This window comes from Aplysia californica, unplaced genomic scaffold (genome assembly GCF_000002075.1).
Source record: "Aplysia californica isolate F4 #8 unplaced genomic scaffold, AplCal3.0 scaffold00174, whole genome shotgun sequence".
Classification (NCBI taxonomy): Eukaryota; Metazoa; Mollusca; class Gastropoda; order Aplysiida; family Aplysiidae; genus Aplysia; species Aplysia californica.
The window spans coordinates 75,567-82,848 of NW_004797444.1; the positions used below are offsets into that span (position 1 = coordinate 75,567).

Sequence of the window (7,282 nt, forward strand, 5' to 3'; positions counted from 1 at the left end):
TGTGCACATTAAAAGGCAAATCATTTAACACTTTCAACATAAAACTGTATCATACCCAACCCTTGTCACAACCCACCCCACCCCAAACCAACCAACCAACCAACCAACCAACCAACCAACCAACCAACCAACCAACCAACCAAACAAACAAACAAACAAAAATACAAAGACAATAAAACAGTAACACTGAACAATAGCACGTTCGATCCAGAAATTGTAAACCTGACTTGCAATTTTTGGGGGATTTGAAAGGTGAATGGAGAACTTGAAACGATTGACGGGAAAGTGTGCAGGGGACTAAAGAAAAGGCTCACCTGTGGATCCGAACGGTTCTCTTTGTCCTCGAGGTCACAGGGCAAGCCATTACGCAGCATCCCGGGAGATGTCGGTGCCACAGCCGGGGATCCGGAAGTGACGACACAGTTACTGAGATCCGCTGTGCCGTGCGCAGTTTGGGCGGAATCCGGCTCGTCAGCAGAGTGCTCAATCTTTGGCTGTGCTCTGCAGATCAGGTTATCAGCTACGGCCATTTTTTTGGCCTGCTGTTGTTGGTGATAAGCATTGCTCTCCAGTAGGCTGTGCGTGCTGCGTTCTGTTGTGTGTACGGCAGTGTGTCCTGGAGTGTGTACGACTGTTAGACCAACAGTAGGAGGTGGCTGCTGGGCGCAATTAGTCCCGGCAATGACTTCAGATTGCATGGTCATTCTGTTTCGTTAGTCCGCTCTGAGGGGTAATGAAAGTGTGGGGTGTGGCGTTAGTATCAGAGTCCTCAAAACGAAATACTACGTAGGAAGCGCTTTGAGTAGAGAGTAGTAGTACATCGAAACGACACCCTCCATTTAGTGCTGGGAAAAGACAAGGCAGGCATACAGAAACAGCAGAGAGAAAGACAAGTGGTAATCCGTAAGCACCCGCTAGACGAAGAGTAGAACAAATAAGAGACTCTTCGTCTTCCTAAATCTTTTAATTCGAAGATGTATACCAAATAACAAAACTGACGTCACTCCTGATGAATGGGTGGGTGGGTGGGAGTAAGCGGAGGGGCGGGGCTATTTCTCAAATACAAGTAGGCTTATGGGGCGTGTTATATTATTTTTAATTCCCATCTCTACACAGTAAGGCTCTATAAAAAGTAGCAGCCATGGACCTCCAATTTCACGTTCACCTCAGAAGGTACGAAAAGACAATTAGAAACGGCACAAAAGAATGGAAATATACAGATAAAAGTGATTTAATGCAAAGTCAGCCATTCATCTAGAATGAAATAAAGTGACAAGAGCGAGAGTTAGAAGGAGGACAGGGTGGGTACTCAGAAAACAGCATCTCAAAATGTTCGCTTATTCGTTATGAAACTTAAATCGTTTCTCAGAAAATCTAAATTGAAATCCACTTTTCGGTAGCTATCATAGTCTTTATTTTCTGTTTTCAAAGATAACGGGGCTTATAAGTTCCTTTAGTAAGTCAGTAAGCATAAGGGTTTAACACCCCTGTCAATACTATTAGGCTATTTAAGTAGCAGAATTTCCGAAATTAACGCCTAAGTCTCCGATAGGATCGAGCAAAATGGGTTGAAAGTCTTGGAATCTCCACGATTTGAACCTGGGTCTTGCCCTCTGTAGTCCACCATGATACTAACAGAGCTAACGATGCACCCTTTGTTTCTTTAAAAATTAAAGCTTCAAAGTTGTTGGGTTTTACTGGGCGAAGTCCCTGATTTTGACGTGGCATTAAAGAAAGAAGAAGGAGGGAAAAACCTGAACGTTTTAATAAAGATTGTTTTCTGTCTGCAGACTCTTGTCAAGTGCAGCCATACTTATACTCAAAACTTGATTGATAAAACAGCATAACTGAGAACTTCGACCTTGTTTCGTGCTATTGTCCCAGTAACTCTAGCTAAATTATGGATGTCAGATAATCTGGAGCGGGGCGTGATTTCGGAGCTTGGCCAAGGTATTACTTTTTTTAGCACCGCTGTGGCCAGGATGAAGAGACTTAGGTAAACCAGGAGACCCCCTGAAGGAGTTCCTTCTCAGAGTGCATTCTTAAAACACCACTAGCTATTTGAGGAAAGGCAAAGCTCCCAAGACGTTTTGAAATAGTGTTAGAATCAATAATAAACGAGTTAGGATTAAGTTTTGAGGTCAGACTCCTGAATTCTTTCTTTGTCACATTTTCACCCAGAGCTCTTTCCTTCTACGTTACTTCTACTCAAACTACTTTCCTGAGTAAAATGCAAATCATGTAACCGTCAGTTAACTTTTTTTGTGTCAGACCTTCGTCTTGTACGAGTAGTGTAAATCTAAGAAATTATCACATAACAGTGCTTAGCGCAGAATGAGCGTTCACATTATAAAGATATCAGCTAGCCAATTTTAGAAATTGTTTCACCAACTCCGAATTCTTCTGTCTATAGAACTAACTACAAGCATTCCAAACAACCCAGTTTGGAAACTCCCCTTCTTTTTAAAAAACACTATTTTCCGAAGCTCTTAAAACAGCAGGTATGACATCATAATAAAATAAAGACACTCTCACACCACTCGTGTTAAAAGCATTTACAGCGGTATCGAACTAAAGGCTAAATGGAATCAACAGGATCACGAATAACTCGAAAAAGCTTTTGGCAAAAGCCAAATGTCATTAGAGTCCTGTGTGACTCATAAACCCCTTACATCGAACCGGAGAGAGCACAGCCCTAGACGGTAAGAGAGATCGAATAGGCACAGCCGTAAGTCACTTTGTTCATACGATTAAGTGTCACGACACAGTGGAATCACACGCTCGCCAATACACTTTTAGGCACATGGGAGTCAATGATATCATCTTAAAGCTTCTTACTTGTCGTATTTTTGAAGAAACATATCTATCTATCTATCTATCTATCTATCTATCTATCTATCTATCTATCTATCTATCCAACTTCGTAGGATAGAAGTTGAGATATTTGAGATTGAAGGGATTGGGGGGTGTCCTCTAGTCAGAAGTAAAAATTAGCGAGAAAATGGTCGACAAAGACTGGCAACTTCCAAACTTTGAATATCCTTTGAAACTGCAACTTACATTTTCTGTGCCTTTCATCATTGTTTATCAGTAAAATCACTAGGAACTCGTTTTTCAATGGACATAAAATGTGTAGGAAAAAAAATCGATAAAAATTGCCCAACAAGCGGCAGAATGTTAGTTTTTTCGATGTCATTATTTTGACGAGCGCATGAGTTCACGACGATGCCTCACATTATATACCTTATCCGCGCCACCAGTCACTACGACAGGACATGGAGGAATCGAAACGTATATTTATACTAATATAGCAATTGTGCAATTTGATGATTTGTCAATATTGGCCAGCAGACGCTAACCCTAGCATCGGTGTTGTCTCCATTGCCAATAAGAAAGAAAATCCAATGTAAATCGGTGCTAGAAAAAAATTATGTGTTCTGAGACAAGAGCTTCGTGAATACTATGAGTAATATTTTCAATGTTCGACTTTGGTTGTTTTTTTAGTTTAGTTTTAGAAGAGGTTTTACGGCGCTCGAAAGTGCATAAGGTAATACGAGCGCCAGAAGATTAGAGGTGTTACAAGAGAGTAACAAACATAAAAAAGAAGAAGGGGAGATAAGGACGATAAATGTTTCATAGGAAAGAAGAAGCAAACCACACCAGAGCACCGGCCAGCCACCCACACTTTGGGTTTTGGAAAAATGTTACAATTCAAACTCTCAAGCTTAAGAACCGCACGAAATGTTCCTATAGCGACTGTAGTGATGTCGCACGCGGAAGATGTGGGTTCGACTTCCGAGTAGTGGAAAAGAAAGGGGGGGGGGGGGGTAGGGATAGCCTATCGAGAATCTATTTCTGTCTGCTGAGATGTTGTACCCTTCTCAGTTCGAGTTGGCCTTGACAGGCAGGGTAAAGTACCCACATCCTAAATGGCCTAAATAGTATAGACAGGGATGTAAAACTCTTACATTTACATTAATTTGTTTTTTCGTATAGACCTGCATATCGCTACTTCAGAATTAGAAAGTTGTATATGACATTTTTGACTGTTTTGAGTTACTATGAGCATGAGATAAAAAACCAAATGTTCTATCTGCTCTTTCAAAATCGTAAGATTATTCGGATTCGTTATCAAGATATTCAAAGAAATGCATTCGAAAAAGCCTGACATGATGTGAAACTCAAAATCTTTGCTGTCAAATTTCTCTAAACTAGGTACTGAGCAGATAGAACTTTTGTAATTCTGAGGTAGCTACATGTGGCTTTGGGTGGGACTTAGTTGAACAGCATTGATACCGATTGCCAGTGAAACTTGGATCGTGAAAGAGAAAAGTATCTTTGTTTCATATCAGCGGAAAAAAAGCAATTTCAAGGAGACAGGGATTTGGCGGGGCGGGTTCAGAAAAAGTTACTCGCCCGTATTATTGCTCAATCAGTGTGGAAGAGACGTAATTCGCTCAAACTGCTGAATAACTGAGGACCTCCCTGTCATCTGTCTTTTATTTTTTTTAAAGTCCCCCCCCCCCCTACCCAAGCTCCTGTAATATTCGTATCTCTCGATTCCCCGATGTCTGGTTCTCCTTGCGGCCCATTATGTGCTCGATTCGTACATCAGAGACCATCAAAGCCTGTCTCTCAAACTAATAGGGATCGAATGATGTTTGATTAAGAGTTCAAATCAAGTGGGAGAAGGTGGTTGCTTTTCAAAGAGAGCTCTTTTCCAGATTGGTAAACGTGAAGCGTTGTGGAGAAGTCATGCGCTCGTCAAAAAAATCAAGAAATATAAAAAAATCCCCCCCCCCCTGTTGGGCAACTTTTATCGAATTCTTTCTCCCCTCCCCCCTCCTTTTTTTGGCTCAATAACTTGTTATGACCATTTAAAATCACATTTCTGTCATTTCGATGTGGATTTTATTGAAAAGTGATGGTGAAAAGTAAAACAAAAGTAAATGTGCATGTTTCCAAGGACACTCCGGTTTTGAAGTCACCAAATTTGGCAGCCATTTTCTCACTAACTTTACCTCTCACACCAGGCAGCCACCCACCCCTTTCAGTTGCAAACATCTCGACTTCTATTCAAGGTATATATATATATATATATATATATATATATATATATATATGCGTACATTTTTCATTAGAAATAAGATTTAAATAAACAAGATTTACAATATCAATAACTCTGTATGTCAACAACCAAAAAATAATAATTGACGAACGCCTGATTCCACGGTGTCGTGACAAATAGTTACTCTCCCTCAAACAGAGACAACCTTTGTTTACTCAGACTGAGAGGGCCTTGAAGCAATCGATGCTCATTGTTTACGATCCAGAACTGTGACTCATGAATGAGTCCTCGGAAATCAATACAGTGGGGACGGGGGGGGGGGGGGGGGGGGGGGTGATAGCGATCCTCATCAGTCGTAGTCAACAAAGTTGTGCAGTGGGAGCCAAAAACGAACACGGCGGTGAGGACTTGCACCCATAGTTCGTTGTTTTACGTTTGAGTAAAAAAAAATCTCATTTAACACATTTAAAAAGAAGTAACAACATGATATTTACAGCCGAATGTGTAGGTTAAACAATATTTTAGAACGTTTAGGCAGGTGAATACCACTCAGAAATAATTCAAGGGCTAACAATAACACCAACAACAAAAACAACGACAATAACAACAACAATAATAATAATAATAATAATAATAATAATAATAATAATAATAATAATAATAATAATAATAATAATAATGATAATGATAATAATAATAATAATGTTAATGATGATGATGATAATAATAATAATAATAATAATAGTAATAATTATAATAATAATAATAATAATAATAATAATAATAATAATAATAATAATAATAATAATAATATAACACAATAATACAATAAATAGATAGATAGATAGATAGATAGATAGATAGATAGATAGATAGATAGATAGATAGATAGATAGATAGATAGATAGATAGATAGATAGATAGATAGATAGATAGATAGATAGATAGATAGATAGCATGTGTATTCCGCAGAGTCCCGCTCTAGCAAGCGCCATGCGTTTTTACAATCTATTCAAAGAACAAAGCTAAAAGATCAAGTAAAAATTTAAGTTTTGCAAGTACACAAAGAAAGCCTTTTCTCAAATATTCAAGGATTATTTGGTCGCTTTTAAGGACAAGCGGGCTAACCCAGATTTCGGGGGGCTCCAGAAATCTTGACCTACACCAAAAAATGGGCATTGCACTACCTATAGGAGAACTTCGGTTTCTTTTGGTGTGCATATTTGTTTGGTTGTAGAGAAAACTCTCCTTGTCTTTTAAAGAAACTTAACGAGGGGCAAAAACTTTAACTTCGATTTTCTCAAACAGCATTTTCGGGACAGTTCCTTTGTGCTTAAAAGCGACTATTTAAGATGTAGAAACTCCAGATAAAACGCCAGTCTCGGATTGGACAGACCGAAGTAGACGAAGAGCTTTGATAAACTCCCCAGGCAACCCAAGTTCAAGGAAGCGCCATATTACTGCAAGACCCACAAGCTAGAAGATAATAATATTTTTTATTCTTGGAAAAAACCTCGAAAGTGTTGAATGCTACAGGATCTTCATTCTTCTTCGAGTACTCCTACGAGATCTTTCGAGTTGTCGACTGCTGGTTCTTCAACATGAAGTGCAAGTCGTTTTTACGTATGTGACCGTGTTGTGGGATTAAATCAGTCTTTTGGTTGTCGTTGTTGTTGTTGTTGTTGTTGTTGTTTTGTTGCTGCTGTTTTTGTTATTGTTATTGTTGGTGTTGTTGTTGTTGTTGTTGTTGTTAATACTTTGCTGATGCTGTCCTTCTCATGAATTATTTTTTAAAGCATTTTTAATCCTCCAAATCGTTGGATTGACCATTTGGAACCTGGAGAAGAATCACAGAAATTGATGTACAGAAAAGTGGGAAGACATGAATTAACATCAAGAGGCTAAAATAGCCCATGATAGAGAAAGGTGAAACGTGTTTATTCGTGGCCTTTACCCTGATGCAAGGAGAGGAAGGCAATCATTTTAAAGAGAGAAACCGCACTCATGAATCCCTCAGATACCTAGATCCCTACTCCTTTTTTATTTAGTCTTTGTCGGTTAGAGAAGAGGTCGGAGCTTAAATCAAGGACCATCTCCTATCGAAATGAGCCGAGACATAAAGCTTTACAACTCTGAAGTTTAGCCTCAGAAAAACACGTTTACATGATTGTGTATCACACAGACAGACAGACAGACAGACAGACAGACAGACAG

The 7,282-nt window shown here is 39.2% G+C and overlaps 1 long non-coding RNA gene across 1 annotated transcript in view; it reads right to left on the reverse strand.

Annotated features, from left to right (window-relative positions):
• Positions 1-340: 340 nt before the first annotated feature.
• Positions 341-7,282, reverse strand: part of LOC118477678 — an 11,812-nt gene continuing 4,870 nt past the window's right edge. The window contains exon 2 of the long non-coding RNA XR_004858539.1: positions 341-723. This is a non-coding gene — a long non-coding RNA (uncharacterized LOC118477678). The remainder of the gene's footprint in view (positions 724-7,282) is intronic.